The following is an 18,722-nucleotide window of genomic DNA, read 5'->3' as shown; positions in this document are numbered from 1 at the left end:
TACATATTCAAAATTAGCAAGGTTCGATTTGTGTACTACTAGACCTAGCAGAAAAGTCCAATGCCATTGCTTTCCTAGAGGTCACTATAGTCACAGTAATACTATGACTCCAGGAGTAACCTAGGGGTCACAATAATACTATGACTCCATGAGTCATGCTGTCCATTCTCAGTTTCATAAAATGGGTGAGAGGAATCCCAGCTGGATAAGGACTCAAGTTCATATGTTAAGGTCTAATTTCCGAATATCTTCCTACCAATGGTACATGAGGTAAATGCCTAAAGACACACTGAGTACCACTTAAGGACTTAAGGATTTGTCTTCTTTTGCTCTTCTGTGTTTCATTTTTGATTCTTCTGTGTTTCATTTTTGATGAAATGGGAAACTTCTTGGTGGAAAACCAACATTTAAATGGATAAGTGAATGAAACGCATTCCTTCTTTCTTCTCCTAAGGAACCTGGCAGCAGCTCCAGAAAGTCACAACTACTAAAATTAAGTCAAATTTTAAAGTTACTTCTTATTGGTTATAAAACGTGTGCTACTTACATTGCTTTAATTAATGCAGGGTTCAGATTGAGTAAGGGACAGGCAGGACTAGGGAAGGAGGGGTAGGTACAAGGGAGGGGTAGACTACAAGGGTTGGTGACTACACTCACATAGGGGTTACCTGATCAAGCTCACCAAAAAACCCCAGAAATGCTGAAGCATAAGGAAACCAGAGATAAGGGAACAAACCAGATCACACTGCCCTGGGCGTCAGAGGTGGGGTCTTTTTATGGCAGTCGTATTATGAACAACAAATAATAACCAAACCCAAAGAAGAAGTAAACCTTTAAAGATATTATCCTTCCTCAAACCAAGATGTCACAAGAATGATAGGGCCACAAGCTCCCTGGTCAGTTTCGAATAAAACACTGTCAATGGAAACCCATACTGGCAACTCTGTCCAGACCCCTCTCACTCCTGAGAGCTTTTTCTTTTTCTGTATCCTTGCTTAATAAAACTCTCTCACTTTACTCACTCTCCGCCATATGCAAGATTCAATCTAGACTCCATGAGACAAGAAGACTCTTGCTCCCTTGCTTCAAAATGATTAACTAAATTCCTTGTTTCCAGTGAGGAAAGCAGATCTTACCATTTAGTAGTTTTGATTTTTACAAAATCCTACACTTTTCATTTATTGTGAATATATTGGCTCACCTAAGGAAATACTGACCAAATGTTTTATTTTTTTTAAGATTTTATTTGTTTATTTGAAAGAGAGAAACAGCGAGAGGGAGCACAGACGGGGGGTCAGCAGGCAAAGAGAGAAAGAAGTAGCCTTCCCACCTAGCAGGGAGCCCGATGTGGGGCTCTGTCACAGACTCTGGGATCAGGACCTGAGCCTAAGGCAGAGATGCTTAATGACTGAGCCACCCAGGTGCCCCTGACCAAATGTTTTTCCTGAAATTTACTCTCATGGAAATTTTACATAAAAACTACCCAAAACACTGATTTGAATAAATATTTCTACATACAAACACCCACTTAAAATACATTGCAGTAAACACAATACCATTTAAAATTCATATTGTAAAATTCATTCATATTGTAAGTAAGTTCAACTTCTGTGTATATTTAATTAAGAAATATGTATTGATTAAATATTATGTTCCTCACATGATTCTAGATCTTGGGGATACAACAGTAAATAAAAGAAGGACATCATACCACATATAGAACTCACATTCTAGTAAAACGCTGATTGTGTTTCCATGGTTGGAGAACTCAGATACAATTCAAGCAATGAAAATGAATGCATTATTCTTCTTTCTTTATGGAACATGGGTTTTCTTGCTGTGTCCCAATGGAAATTCTGTGTGACTAACAGAATGAGAATATGCTTACCTTCCTTTTCTCTCTTTAAGGAAACCTCAAGGAAGATTGTTGATAAGGTAGGGTATTTAGAGGACATGTCCTTGGAGACATGTGTATCCCAGTGAAAGAACGCAGGCTTTGGAATCAGGAAGTTTATCTTCCTGCTCAGCTCCACCACTTTATTGTGTGTAACATTTCTAATGTACTTAATCCCAGTCAGCTAACGTACCACCAACTGAAATGCAAGCATAGAAATACACCATTGACTTAGGTGTTTTTGCGAAGATCATTTCAGGCATTTATGTAAACTATATAACAGAATGCTAGGATACAAGAAAAGTTCCAGTAGTATTAGGTGTTCTAATCATCATCCTATACCATGTAGAAATGTCCTCTAAAGATTTTATTTATTTTTTTAATTTTTTAAAGATTTTATGTATTTATTTGATAGAGAGAGTCAGAGAGAGTGCGGATAAGCAGGGGAGTGGCAGGCAGAAGGAGAAGCAGACTCGTCACTGAGCCAGGAGCCCGATGGGGGACTAGATCCCAGGAGTCTGGGATCACAACCTGAGCTGAAAGCAGATGCTTAACTGACTGAGCCACCCAGGAGTCCCTCATTAAGATATTCTTAGTATTTTATATTCTGAATAACATCTCATGCTCTTAATATAAATAAATGATTAACAACTAGTGGTTAAGAACTAAGTAAAATAAGGTATGGGTTATTTTTACTTATTCATGTGTTTGATGATTGAAATTTTTTAATAACCAAAAAAAAAAAAGTGCTAATGCCCATCAAGAGACAGGTTCAAGAAAGTTCACAGCAGTGCTATTCATAAAGGGGAAAAAAAAAAAAGGCAAACAACCCCAATGTCTATCAGCAGGAAAATAGATGATTTACAGTTTACTCAAACAATGGATTATCCTCAGAAATGGAAATAAAGCAACTATCGCCACATGCAATAACATGGGTGACTCTCAGAGAAATGAGTGAAAGAAACCGAGTACAAAAGGATATGTACCCTGTATGCCGTTTATAGGAAGTTCAAAATCAGGTGAAATTAGTATGATTTAGAAGTGATAACAGTAGTTACCTTTTGGCTGGATTATTGACAGGAAAGAGGTGAGCCTCTGCGGTGCTTGAAATGATCTGTATCTTGACCTCAGTGGAAGTTACACTTCCACAAACAAAAGTTTGTCAACTCTATACTTAAGAATGGTATACTTTTCTCTATATAAATACTTCTTTAAATGCAGGGGGAGGTCTGTGAGCAGAAATGTAATATTTCTATTTTCAGGTGCAGTATGGTTCTGTGATCTTTCATCATCATTGACATAAGCATTTCAGGAGAAAGCCATTTCTTACTCTCTTCCTTTTTTTAATTAGATGAAATAATGAGAGTTTTGTAAGTTTTGTAATTCCAGAATATTCTCACATTATCTTTTAACTGTTATGTGTCCGATTCAAATACAGTTCATTTTTACCTGTGCCAGCTCTAAATTTACTCACAAATGAGCTAGAGGACGGTAAGTAAATGGCCCCAGATTAAGCTTTTATTTTCTTTTTTATAAACGAATAGAAAGAAGTTAATAATTTTCTCCAATTCTATTTCTCAGAGTCGAGAAACATTGTTCTGCAATTTTTGGTTGGTTAATAGTTTGCCACTTCTTCCTTTAAATGTTCCCTCCATCTGTTTCTTAATCATCACCCCAATGCCATGTCTACAAGGGAGCCCTTACACCTACATACCCATCTATTCACACCTCTTAAATGGCTCTCCTGTCTGCTGTTCCTCCTTTAGTCCTTTTCTATATTGATGCCACGGTGATTAATTTAAAATGCAATTCTTCTCACGTCACATGTCAGCTTAAAGTCTTTCATGCTACCCTCCGGCCCCACAATGAGTTATTGACTCGGGCCTTCTGGGCCTCAGCTCCTGCCGGTCTTTCTCTCACACTCAACTCCCTCCTCATCTTCCACACTACAGTCTCTCATTTTTATGTCTGCTCAGCTTTCCAACACCTTCCATTTCCTCATGTCCTCATTTCTGAAATATTGTAGGGTTTGGCACAACACTCACTCCAGTCCTTACCTAGATGTCCCCTGCTTTATTAGTTTAGGTGATAGGAACATTCCAGGATCTCATAACATTTTGAATGTGAAGTATAGTCCCCCCACAGCATTTTGATGAACGTATCTTGTATAAATTCATGAGAAATTCAGCTCCTCGAAATCAGGGAATATAATCTTTATTTTGTTTGTACCACGAGTTTCATAACATTTTGGAGCACTAATTTATCAATATATGTTTAATCAAGGAATGAGTGGGTTAGTATTTTATCACATCTACTTTATCAAGACCCATATAAAATCAAGTTTTATTAGTTTTATCTTTGTTCCGATGATTGTAAAGTCTATAACTACCTAAAAAAATTAGAGGAGAAATTCTTGTTCGTTACATTAACAGTATCTAATATATTTGTGATCTGAACTATGTTTGTATTTATCTGTTTATTAAATTATATAAAATTTTCCTCAGATTAGCTTACAAAATTTCCTTAAGGTGACCAAACATATTTACACACACACACAGATGTATTTGGTTCGAAATCAAAATTGAAAAAGATGGCTCAATACAGACAGAATGCTTTTAAATGCAAAAATTACTGGAATGAAAGTCAGTATTTCCTGATCTGAGTCCAGGGATGTCTGTAAGCCCATCACATATCCTCTCTGAACCTTACTTCTGCTTCTGATAGAACTGGAAGAAACTTCCACCTCAGGTACTCCTTGTAACCTTGTACTCCTTGTAACCAGGTACTCCTTGTAATTCCTTGTTACTGGGAAAGTCATACATAATTAGAGGCAATATTTCAAGTGCTAACATATGCTCAACTCTGAATTTAAAATTACAAATGAATTATGAAACCAAAGTTTACCACTCCACATGGCATGGAAAAGAAGGAGAGAGATTGGAAAGAGAGCATAGCAGAAAAGAAACGGAGGAAAGCCAGAATAATGAACCTACGAGCAAAACAGATGTTTATTTGTTTATTGATTTGTTTATTTAAGATTTATTTATTTATTTGCGAGAGACAAAGCTAGCAAGAGAGAGCATGAGCAGGGGGAGGGGGAGTGGCAGAGGGAGGGAAAAGGAGAAGTGGACTCCCACTGAGCAGGGAGCCCAATGTGGGGCTCTCTCCCAGACCCCCAAGATCATGTCCTGAGCCAAAGGCAGACACTTAACCTACTCAACTACTCAGGCATTCCCAAAACAAATGTTTAAATTTAAGAAACTCTTGCTTTTTGAACTTGGGAAACATCTTTTTTATTTTTTTTAACTTTTATTTATTTATTTTGACAGAGAGAGATCACAAATAGGCAGAGAGGCAGACAGAGAGAGAAGGGGAAGTAAGCTCCCCACTGAGCAGAGAGCCCAATGTGGGGCCCGATCCCAATATCCTGGGATCATGACCTGAGCCGAAGGCAGAGGCTTTAACCCACTGAGCCACCCAGGCGCCCCAACATCTTTATTTTAATCTATGTTTACTACTAGTTTTATAATAAGTCTTTAAATAGAAACAGCTAATTTAGTATATAAATTACCAAACATTATGTATCAATTCTATGCTTAAGCATAATAATGACTCAGACCCAGTTGTAATTTTGCCTTCAACCACATTATAAAATTAAGCTTTTTTTTCCTGCTTTTCTCTTCCTAGAAAAGCTAATGATTCATCTGAAGAGGTAAGACCTTTTAATTCACAGGAACTATTCAATCTATTTTTTCAAATATTTGTGCTTTACTTCAACAGAAATATTATTGTAAGAAAGGATATTACATTGTAAGCATTCTTGAAAAAAATAGAATGTATAATCTTGTATTGTCTAAAGATACTTTCCTCTTAACATTTATTTTATCTTCAGTATAGGTATTTGTCAAAGTGTCAACTCGAGGGAGCAATTTATACTTTTTAAATCCTTTTTTTTTTTCAGGAAAAATAAATTGATTCATCTGAAGAAATTCTGAATTCTGATGCTATTACATATGGCATATGCCTAATTCAGGATTCTAATGACATTGAAGCATTATATATTTTTAGCCTGTATTTTGTACAGGATTTTACATAATTTTTACATTTTTTAATAATTACTTGAATTGACTGGAATCAATAAAATAGTATAATGCAAGAAGCTACTTTAAGTTTCATTTCTTAAAAGTTTTTTCCAGTAACATGTGATTTTGATACTTCAGAACACTTTGGTGTGGCACAGCAGTGTATTAACACGTCAGTTTCCAATCAGTGTAATTATTTTCCTGAAGTCCTGGCAACACTAAGAGTTCTGAGTTATGGCCCCATTTCCTCTCTGATTTTGCTTCCACCAAACTCACTATTTTCCAACCACACTGGTCTCTTAACATATCTGAAACTTGTCAAGTATACTTACATGCCAAGGCCTTTGCAGCAGATGAGTTCCTCCTGAACTATCTGCAAGGTTTACTTCCTTATTTCCTTCAAGTGTTCACTCTTCTTCTCCTGGCTCTCTCACCAAATAGTGAACACTTCATCCCTACCAATATTTCCTGTCCTTTTTCTTCAATTCCCATAGTATGCATCATGATTGAACTAATGATTTATTATTTATCATGCATTAGTACCTTAACCAGTTAAAATATAAACTTCACGAAAACAAAGTTTTCTTTTGTTCATGGCTTTCTGCCAGATGCCTAGGATAATCCCAGTACCTACTAGGTACTCAAGAATCATTCACTGAATACAGAGTCCTAACTACATTTTCAACTTCAGCATCTGTCCAGACATTTTGTTCATAGCATATATGAAAAGTTCAAGTATATCAAAGATTTGGGAGATCTTTTCACACATGGTTCACAGTTCCACTGGACCTTCATGAAGGCATGGGCATTTACAAGACAGAAAATGTGATATTTCACATTTCATGGGACATTTCATAGTGTGTTCTGGAAAGATTGTGATAAGGCATAAAACATGTCAGGAAGTGGGGCCAGAAATATCTCCTGAGAAGTTTCTGAATAACCTTGAATTCTATGTTCAATATCCTGGCCATTACCCTAGACAGTATAAGAAACTGTACAAACGTTTTGGTTCAGTAACCTAATCTATCACATCCATTTGGGAAAGAAAATCTTTGTGAAGATGTGGAAAATGCATTTTAGAGATAACTTGTAAGGAACTTATGAGAAAGCCCATTACAGCGATCTCACCAACAAAAGATAAACTGGTGCAGAAGCAATGGACTGAGGAGGTTAGATGGAAATGCCACTAGTAGGAAGTCTTCCAAGAAGTCTGGTGAGGAGTGAAAGGAAGAATGTGTAACAGAGCTGGTGTGGGGGGCCACGGAACGGTGAGATGGTACCTGTACACTGAAGAGCTAGGGACACCCTGGACTAAGCCAAAGGAGCAAGTATAAATGAAGCAAGTAAATCTCTTGGAGGAAGAGAGGATAAACATATTGGTAAGTTCTCAGGGGGCAGGAGAGGAACAGATGGGCTCCTACCTTATAGAGAAGGAACCCCTAGGAGAATCATAGAAATCAACAAGCATGGCTGTCTGATTTTCATGTTCTCAAAAACTGAAAGCCATATTTTCAAGAGCAGAGTGGTTGTTGCTACGGGCACATAGTCTAGATTGTTAAGTGAAATGAAAGCATCAACCAAGTGTCGGGCCGACCTAAGTGGCAGATAAGCAACAAAGAAAAGTTTGATTTCTTCTCCTCCAGAGGATAGAGCTGTTTAAATGATTTCATTAAAAAACAAGATGGCTGACAGGGAGCAGCAGCAGAGTCATACAACTCTGAAAGAGATGAAAAAATAGCAACTGCATGAAACATAATCCTATGGGGAAATAGTTTTAGGGGGTTAAATACCACATATAACAACTGGGCTTCCCTAGGGTTGAGACTGTAATCACACGTGTGGTAAATTTCACAGATTTCTACACACGATTATTAGAAATGTTAACATCTTCATGCTTAAGCATCAATGCTTCAGCTAACTGGAAGACCTGGTTTTTCAAAATGATTCAGTTTCCAATAATTACATGAGTCTAGAAACCATTTTCTCCAGAAACCTCAGATTGGCAGCACGTGGGCAAGATCCAGAAGCGCTTGGATTCTGTCAGCAGACATGGTATTGGTAAAGAATTTTAATTTGTTGACATTCGATACACAAATCATTCTGAATAAATAACAAGGCACTTAGCTTGTCTTTAAGAAAAGGAAGCAGTGGCCACAATGGAGCATTGATATCACATGTCAGAACTGACTGGGGCCGAGGAACGAACTTTCCCCCTCAGACCAGCCCTGCACTTTGAGGAAGGCCATAGGCCCCACAATCCCTGGTTTTCCTTAAACCTGGCCCTACTTTTGGCACTTATGTTACCTGCCTGGTTACCATAGCCTTTTCATCTTGTGACTTCTGAAAAAGTGCGTGCCATGGAGATACAAATTCACTTTTGTATCTTTTGTACAGATAGTTGCTAGTTGTTATAATTTTATAAATTGGATTACATATGACTATTATTATTTTACAGATTCAGAAACCACCAAGAGAAGTTAAGGACGTAAATCCTGATGAAAGCTACTGCTAGTTAGTAGGAGATATAATGTTTCCCATTATATCACGCGGACTCGCATATGATAACCATATGTTTAGTCGCAGCAAATGGTAGGCAATGAATATGAGGAATGTCATTTTTCATATACTAATGGAACTTTATGAACATATCCAAAATGTCCCTTTAGAGATTTATTCAGGATGCTTTAGACTGAAGAGATATTGGTGTACCTCTAAGAAAAAATAAAAACTGATTATGAACCATGCAACCAGTACATGGCAGGGGGCAGCCACACAAACATGGAATTTGAATAATCACTCCACCTGATAACATCCTCATTTCCTGTTATCCTGTCTCAAATCAACCTCAGCGGAAGCTCTCCTTGGAATATGTGGAACAAAAATTGGATGGAGAAGCCATTTCTAATCAACATGGCTTCTTAGAATTCAAATCCTGTTTAGGTATTTTAAACCACAGAATTACCATATCATGGAAGAACTAGGTTTAAACAGCGCTATGATAAACCATCTCAGATCTCCACTGCCCTGACTTCTTGCCTTCCAGTTAAGAAGCAAGGTAGTTTTTGTTGTTGTTGTTGTTTTTCCTTTTGTTATCCTATGTGCATTATAATATTGTAAAACCCAACAACATTGTTCCAAAAAATATGTTTAAAGAAACTAATGCCAGTGTACTTTAAGGTCCTTTGAGAAATTGTTCTGCAGCATAAGCTACTGATTTAGCTCCTTTTCAGTGCTTTTGGATACAATCAAGGTTTAGACATTGTAAAATGTTTATTATACTACGTTTTTATCATGAAGTGTCAACATCTTTCTTTTTTTAAGTGTCAACATCTTATTTTAGGGTCTAGGTCATCTTAATGAGGTTTTTGGAAATCCAGGGTACTGTGTATTTAAGGTGTGGACTCCTGGATCACTTCTTTAATCTGGTAATCAGACATTAACCTAACACAGTTGTTCTGGAGATGAGATATCTAAAACATACTTAGCACAATGTCTGGCATATACAGGTGATTCGTAACTACAACTATTTGTTTCTCATTTAATGTGCTAAAAGTATTTCTTTGGCTCTCAATTAGCATTTGTCTATATTCCAATTTCTTTTATCCATGGAGACTAAAATAAGTAGAAGTGAGGTAAACTGCTATATATATATCTATATATATATAGATAGATAGATAGATAATATATACTATATATATTTATTTCATATTTTAAGAGGCAATAATAAGTTTATAATATTATTTTAAAGCATTGTCATTATGAAGTGCTTCTAAAATGAATATTATGTACCATCCCATAAGAGTAAACAAATATACCTAAGAGTTTTAGTAAGAATGATAAATTAATAACAAATCAAGGCAATGCAAATCTTAAGACAGAATAGTGCCTATAAGCACACATTGCCCAAAAGTGCATAGGTAAGGATCACCAGCAAATTTAATACTATTCGAGTAAAACAAAATCTCACCCTTTAAAAATAATTAAGTTAATATTTGTAGATCTAGACAATAAGGTAGTGTTATAAATCAAAAAATGCATTATAATAACTATTTCAGGAGCACCTGGGTGGCTCAGTGGGTTAAAGCCTCTGCCTTCAGCTCAGGTCATGGTCCCAGGGTCCTGGGATCGAGCCCCACATAGGGCTCTCTGCTCAGCAGGGAGCCTGCTTCCCCCCTCTCTCTCTGCCTGTCTCTCTGCCTACTTGTGATCTCTATCTGTCAAATAAATAAATAAAATCTTAAAAAAAAAAAAAAGAATAACTATTTCACTTTTCAGTTCTTTGTTTACCTACTGGGAAAATTAAGTTGCTAGGTAGTCAACAATCCTTGTGAACTAATACATAGTCCCAGTATTAGAGACTGAACTGGAAGGGATTTTAGAAATGGGTCTTCTTTTGCTACCCATATGAGGTGTTCAGTGAGTTGCTCAAGCTTCAGCAGCCTGGCTCAGGCTGCTTTGTACCAGACCTCTTTGTACCCAGCACAGTGTTCTTTCCACCTGCTACTTCTCATGAGGGAGGCAGACTGCATGTTTGGGTTCACCTGATATTGATTTTAAAATGAGTTTCTCCTCTGTTTTGCATTTCTGATAGTCATTGTCTGCAAGACTGAAGAAGATATAAATAAATGGCCTACTAGAGTGTAGTTATTTTTTTATCACTGTATCTTCATGTTTGGTATAGTACCTGATAAGTTGGGGCAACTATTCATTGAATAAGTGAATTAGTAAATTAATTAACCAGTTATATATAGGGCAAATCACCCTACTAACTTGCAACACCTGAAAAGGAATTTCCATGTTTTAGAAACCAATATCTTACATTATATTCTGCAAATAAAACTTCTCCTTATAAAAAACTTTTCGAATTCCTATCCATGTTTGTCTCAAATGAATCAAACCAAAATTTTCATTACACTTTCCTAATTTTCTGGAACAACGGTAAATGAATATGCAACTAATGAGGAAATGTGTGATTTTTAAAGAGAGCAAAACCATTATTAATTTGCTACCTACCTATTTTACAGGACTAAGTAAACATGAAGTTCTTCATTTTTACCTGCCTTTTGGCTGTTGCTCTTGCAAAGCTTGTAAGTATAATGAGATGTTCATGAGTATCCATTCTCATAAAAAGAGTGTATTTTTATGCAAACGATGGCAGGGGTAGGCAGCAGGGAATAGAGATAAATGTGTGACCTTTAAAATTTATAATTAAAGGTATCATTGACCTTGTCTTATACAAGGTGTCAAGGTTAACAGAAACAGTTTTTATAAAGTGTTCTTGTAGGATTGAGGAGATGGCTAAATGGTTAAAAAGCTATAGCTACACTAATTTCCATATCTGCTTGAATGTTTTTGGGAACTCTGTTTTTAGTCCAAGAACCACTTCCTAAAAGTAAGACATATATTAAGATAAAACAAGGGATATTTTGAAAAGTACAGGAAAGTCACAGATAAAATGTAGACTCCAAAACCACAGCATCAGAATTTCACTATTCTTGGTTACAGGAGCTCAGAATCCAAGATGTTTAGACAGAAGACATCCATGCACTAAAGAGTCATTACTTCTGAAAATCACTAGCAAATAACTTCTTGCAAAATAAACCCTTAACTTCTCAAGGCATCCCAGTCTTCTAGTGAGAATATAGCAAGTACGCATATCACAAAATGATAAAGTGGACTAGATACACCATATGAAGTGCTTTGAAAACACACATGTAATCTACTAACTTCCTCGGAAGTAACTGATTTTTTCCCTCCCCAGCAGCCCCTACTGTCAATCCCTCTCCCATACCTAATACCGCCCTCGCCATAACTGCACCACGTTGTTAAGGTGATCAGAATTCTGTTTTCCTCTGTGTTTCCACATTTTGCACATAAGTCTTGTAAAGTTTTTATTTCTTGAATTTAGAGACAATTCACAAGCAAAACTAGGGTTAAGAATTCCACTTAGGTACATAGAAATAAATAAATATAACAACACTTCAGTGATCAATCTTATACCAAGTTTGATTGTTTCTTCTGTTTATAATCTGTTAGTCTTTTATTTTATTTGTTTGTTTGTTTGTTTATTTTTTGAGGGAGAAAGAGAGAACAAGCGTGGGGGAGAGGATCCACAGGGGGTCAGGAGGATCAAAGGGAAAGGGAGAGAGAATCTTAAGCAGGCTCCAACTCAACATGGAGCCAGAGGCAGGGCTCAACCTCACAACCTTGAGATCATGACCTGAGGTGAAACTAAGAGTCAGTCACTTAACTAACTGAGCCACACATGTGCCCCAATATAATATACTAGTCTTAACCACACTTCTTTTCTCTCTAAATCGTTAATTGTCCTCGGTCTTTCCTTTAAGATTAAATCTAGACATCAACATAAACTAAATAAAATATAATCTCATGGTATTAAAACAGTTTAAGATTCCAGGGGCACCTGGGTGGCTCAGTCATTAAGTATCTGCTTTTGGCTAGGGTCATGAGCAAGTCATTAAGTGTCTGCCTTTGGCTCGGGTCATGATCCCAGGGTCCCAGGATCAAGCCCCAAATCGGGCTCTCTGCTTGGCAAGGAATTTGCCTCTCCCTCTCCCACTCCCCTGCTTGTGTTCCCTCTCTCTGTGTATCTCTTTCTGACAAATAAATGAGTAAAAGTTTTTTTTTAAATAAATAAAAGCATTTTAAGATTCTGTAGTACATCTACACTTATCTTTCAAGATTAGTACTTAGAAATCAAAAACTCAACCACTTTCTAGAAGAACTATATTAAGCCAAACAAGGATTTATTTGAAATATACACTGATATGTCTATAAATATTAGGGAAAATGTTCAACTAAACCCTAAACATTCCCAGAAAGAGATTTCTAAAAGACCATGTCACGAAAACAAGACAGATTTGCATTTTATTTTTTAAAGATTATTTATTTATTTATTTGAGAGAGAGAGAGAGAGAGAATGAGAGAGAGTATGAGAAGGAGAAGGGTCAGAGGGAGAAGCAGACTCCCTGCCAAGCAGGGAGCCAGATGCGGGTTTCGATTCCTGGACTCCAGGATCATGACCCAAGCCGAAGGCAGTTGCTTAACCAACTGAGACACCCAGGTGCCCTAGATTTGGATTTTAAATAACGAATAAAACTGAAACTTTTGTTTGTTTTTGTTTTTTATGCAGAAGACAGAACAGGACTCCTCCAGTGAGGTAAGACACTTTAATAAAACATAAATTCCTTTCACCTAGTAAAAACATAATATGCACCGAACTAGTAAGTCTTTACAATAGTTGTTGGTTTTTGTTTTGTTTTGGTTTGGTTTTTTTGACAATGAGACCAAACTATGGTGTCAGAAAAAAGTTGGAAGTGCAGCCATAAAAAACAGAGAGGGAGGAGTAAAGACCCAAACATCCTAATTACCAAAATTAAATTTGTGGGTTTTTCCTAAAGATCTCTCAATATTAATGATATTGGCTCAGAAGTCATGATGAACACTCTGTATTTTGTCAATTCATTTTTTTGCAATAAGGACTCATGTTTTTCTGCATCCATATTAAATGCTAATTTCCAAATGACTTTCTGGCTATGAGGACATCCTCAGTATTACTGAGGGATTTTCACATCTCCTGTGATGTATTTCACCTCTTTAAAAAATACCAAAGAAAAAAGATAGTAATGAAAATAGAAGAAAATTGGAAATTGTACAGTGGTGAAAGAAAATTTTCTCTTCTCTATGGATGCTATTTGGGAAAGCTTTTGGTTCAGTTATTCACAACTCCAAATAGTGTGGAATGAGTTCATTATCTGGAATATAGTAAATTAATTATGTAGAGAGAGTGAAACTTTGGTCAACTTTGTTCTTTAACTCAGGCAGAGACTAGATGTTATCACACAATGGATAATGATTGTAGAGTGACACATTGTTGCTAGTATGAACACAATCTAGGTAAATTAAGCTATATTGTTTTTCTTTTTCTAAGGAATCTGTCAGCATCTCCCAAGAAGTAAATCCTAACTTCTTAAATTACATATAATTTGACATTTTTTATTTAATCAAGGTCATAAAAGAAATTATTTGTCCTATAGAAATTTAAGCAGGAAAAGAGTATGGTCATTTATCCTAGTATGGTGAAGTTTAATTTTTTCAATCTATTAATCCTTGATTGATGAGATACGTTTTCCTATCAAACATAGGTCATTTTTTTTCATTCACCTAACATGAGTATTATTTCTAGCTATAATTGTGAAAATTTTGAGGTCTTCCCTTGCTTTACCAATATGCTATGGACTAACATGAAAGGGATTTTAGGAAAAGATTTGTGATTCAATTGCAAATTACATTGTTGAAGCAGAATATCTTTGAGTTTCCTTTTAATGGTCTATCATCTTTACTTTTCTTTCCTAGTTCTGTACACTTTTGCTCACAAAGTTGTATTTTCTTTATTATCACTTTATAACCAAGAATACTATACTGTACTTTAATAAATGCTATATCTTTCTTGGTATTATTTCTTCTTGGTGGGACATTTGTTCCACATCCTATGTGAGGTATGTATTGATTTCACATCTATAGTTCAATGTGAAGTAAAAATATTATATTACTTTGAAAAAATATTGAAGTTAGCTTGGATTTGGGAAACCTATTCCAATTCAATCAAAAACCAAGATTTTTTTTTAAAAAAGAATGACACTAAAATTGTACCCTCTTACCCTAATTCTATGAAGAATTCAATTGGAGAAAATATATTTTTCATGAATCAGCTAATACACTTGATTTTCAGATTCTGTCAAGAATGGAGGATGCATCTTTTAATGGTTTTCATTCCTAGAAGCTTCAAACTTAATATTTTCTTTTTTTAAAAGTTGATTCCTATTGTACTATTTTTCTTGAAATTGACTCATTTAAACTTAAGTCAGTTTATCATAGGAGCAATATATATTTCCTTCCAAAACGTATGTTAGTTGACCTAGTGATATTTTCTTATAATACACAATAAAATAATGACTACGGAAATGAAAAAAAGTTCATCCATGAACTGCCTAAATTAATCTTGTGCACTCATTCATTCATTCATTTGGCAAATACTTACTGAACAAGAACTATGTCCCAAACACCATCTTAATTGTTAGGAATGCAACAATAACCTAACAGTCTCTCCAGATACAAGAATATATACAATAAAAATGATAGTAAATACCATACTGATTGCATTAGATTTCCAAAAGGGAAATTCTAATATAATTCACACAAAAATCATACAATGAAAATATCAATGCACAGAAATCAGTTGCATTTCTCTACACCAAGAGCAAGACAGAAGAAAGAGATATTAAGGAGTCAATCCCATTTACAATTGCATCCAAAACCATAAGATACCTAGGAATAAACCTAACCAAAGAGACACAGAATCTATACTCAGAAAACTATAAAGTACTCATGAAAGAAATTGAGGAAGACACAAAGAAATGGAAAAATGTTCCATGCTCCTGGATTGGAAGAATAAATATTGTGAAAATGTCTATGCTACCTAAAGCAATCTACACATTTAATGCAATTCCTATCAAAGTACCATCCATCTTTTTCAAAGAAATGGAACAAATAATTCTAAAATTTATATGGAACCAGAAAAGACCTCGAATAGCCAAAGGGATATTGAAAAAGAAAGCCAACGTTGGTGGCATCACAATTCCGGACTTCAAGCTCTATTACAAAGCTGTCATCATCAAGACAGCATGGTACTGGCACAAAAACAGACCCATAGATCAATGGAACAGAATAGAGAGCCCAGAAATAGACCCTCAAATCTATGGTCAACTAATCTTCGACAAAGCAGGAAAGAATGTCCAATGGAAAAAAGACAGCCTTTTCAATAAATGGTGCTGGGAAAATTGGACAGCCACATGCAGAAAAATGAAATTGGACCATTTCCTTACACCACACACAAAAATAGACTCAAAATGGATGAAGGACCTCAATGTACGAAAGGAATCCATCAAAATCCTTGAGGAGAACACGGGCAGCAACCTCTTCGACCTCTGCCGCAGCAACATCTTCCTAGGAACAACGCAAAAGGCAAGGGAAGCAAGGGAAAAAATGAACTACTGGGATTTCATCAAGATCAAAAGCTTTTGCACAGCAAAGGAAACAGTTAACAAAATCAAAAGACAACTGACAGAATGGGAGAAGATATTTGCAAATGACATATCAGATAAAGGACTAGTGTCCAGAATCTATAAAGAACTTAGCAAACTCAACACCCAAAGAACAAATAATCCAATCAAGAAATGGGCAGAAGACATGAACAGACATTTCTGCAAAGAAGACATCCAGATGGCGAACAGACACATGAAAAAGTGCTCCATATCACTCGGCATCAGGGAAATACAAATCAAAACCACAATGAGATATCACCTCACACCAGTCAGAATGGCTAAAATCAACAAGTCAGGAAATGACAGATGCTGGCGAGGATGCGGAGAAAGGGGAACCCTCCTACACTGTTGGTGGGAATGCAAGCTGGTGCAGCCACTCTGGAAAACAGCATGGAGGTTCCTCAAAATGTTGAAAATAGAACTGCCCTATGACCCAGCAATTGCACTATTGGGTATTTACCCTAAAGATACAAATGTAGTGATCCAAAGGGACACATGCACCCGAATGTTTATAGCAGCAATGTCCACAATAGCCAAACTATGGAAAGAACCTAGATGTCCATCAACAGATGAATGGATCAAGAAGATGTGGTATATATACACAATGGAATACTATGCAGCCATCAAAAGAAATGAAATCTTGCCATTTGCAACAACGTGGATGGAACTAGAGCGTATCATGCTTAGCGAAATAAGTCAAGCAGAGAAAGACAACTATCATATGATCTCCCTGATATGAGGAAGTGGTGATGCAACATGGGGGCTTAAGTGGGTAGGAGAAGAATCAATGAAACAAGATGGGATTGGGAGGGAGACAAACCATAAATGACTCTTAATCTCACAAAACAAACTGAGGGTTGCCGGGGGGAGGGGGTTGGGGAGAAGGGGGTGGGATTATGGACATTGGGGAGGGTATGTGATTTGGTGAGTGCTGTGAAGTGTGTAAACCTGGTGATTCACAGACCTGGGGATAAAAATATATGTATATAAAAAATATATGTTTATAAAAAAAAAAAAATCATACAATGAAAATAAATCTACTCTAAAAAAAAGAATAAAAATAAAAATAAATAAAAAATAATTAATCTACTCTAACATTTCTGTTTATGGAAGAGAATTTTTTGCCTTTGTATTCAGGAGAAATTATTTATAAACAATGTCGTGGAGTAAATGATATAATTCTTCTTCTCTCTTCAAGGAAAACACAAGGAACATAAATGAATTTGTGAGTAATTTATATTTATGTGAATAGTTTTTATTCATATTACCAATTTGTAATGTCAGAATATTAATGGCATATGGGAATGTCTGTAAGTTTCTTCATTTGAAAAAGTGAAAATAAATTTATAAGGTGCTTAAAAATCACAGTTTTTCCCTATTCACTTTAGTAGTATCCACCTGAATTGGTTCATGTTCTTTTTTTAAAAGATTTTATTTGTTTGCTTGGAACAGAGAGAGAGATCACAGAGGGGGAGGCAGAAGCAGTCTTCCTGCTAAGCATGGAGCCCGATGTGGGGCTGGATCCCAAGACCCTAAGATCATGACCCGAGCCACTCAGGCACCCCATTCATAATCTTTGGAGACACTTCTTTGTAATTCCTAGATTATTTTTATCTCTTCCACTTGTTCCAAAGGTGGTGAATAATGAGCTGCCAAGAACCTGGTTTTATTGCTGTTATTTCAGTCCTTCGAACTCACCATTTTAATAATCATGTAGGTAATACGAGAGATATCCCCCCAAACCACTAACATTCAAGAATAATACTGAGGATTTCTTATGGTGGCCAGATTTTGATATTTAGTATTATTTTTCAAGGAATATCCTAGCAGATTATCTACTGAAGTGAAAGACCTTTTAAATAACAAATTCATTAGGGAATAGCCAGATTTCCAGCAAAGCGTGTCTTGCCTTGTTAGAGTCCCATGTAGAGTAAGCAATGGGAAGAATCATCTATCCAAATGCAATGCTGTTTGGGGTGATTCAGTGTGGCTGTCTACACCACGGTGTACATTGGTGCTCTTTGATAGAGACATCAGATATGTGATTGCAGAGAAAAGTGCATTTTTAAATCAAGCTTGTGTCAGATCTAAGAGCCTGCCATTTGCTTTCAACATAGTTTCCTCCTGAAAAACCTCTCACTATTGCTTAGCACAGTGGTTCTCAACGTGTTCACTCTCAACTAGCACATCAGAATTAGCTGGGCGTTCCCATACATTTAAAATTTGAGAACATCTTCTTTAAAGGGGTGAATAAGGGAATGGATTAAGATGTGCAGGTCACTGGTTTAAGAAACAACCATGGTAGAACTATCCAAGCAAAAAGCATGATGTGAAGAGGTGTTTGGAAAAGGAAGAAGCCCACAGCCTTGTGGCCTGAGGTCCAGCCCCAAGTCTTCCTATTTAAGCATCTAGGAGGCATGTTTTACTCCTTCTTTCTAAGCTGCCAGTTTGTCTCAAATGGAGAGTCAATGGTCACTTATAAATAATAGTTATATCCTCTAGAAAGAATGTGCAGGATTTACTTTACCACACACCTTACTAGGCCTACTTTGCAATGTTTTTGTCACCTACATTCACTCAAGGCATTTGATATTGTAGGAATAATGTAGAACTGATGAAAAT

The sequence above is a fragment of the Mustela lutreola genome, chromosome 1, assembly GCF_030435805.1.
Source record: "Mustela lutreola isolate mMusLut2 chromosome 1, mMusLut2.pri, whole genome shotgun sequence".
Lineage (NCBI taxonomy): Eukaryota > Metazoa > Chordata > Mammalia > Carnivora > Mustelidae > Mustela > Mustela lutreola.
Note: the sequence above shows the minus strand (reverse complement) of the source record.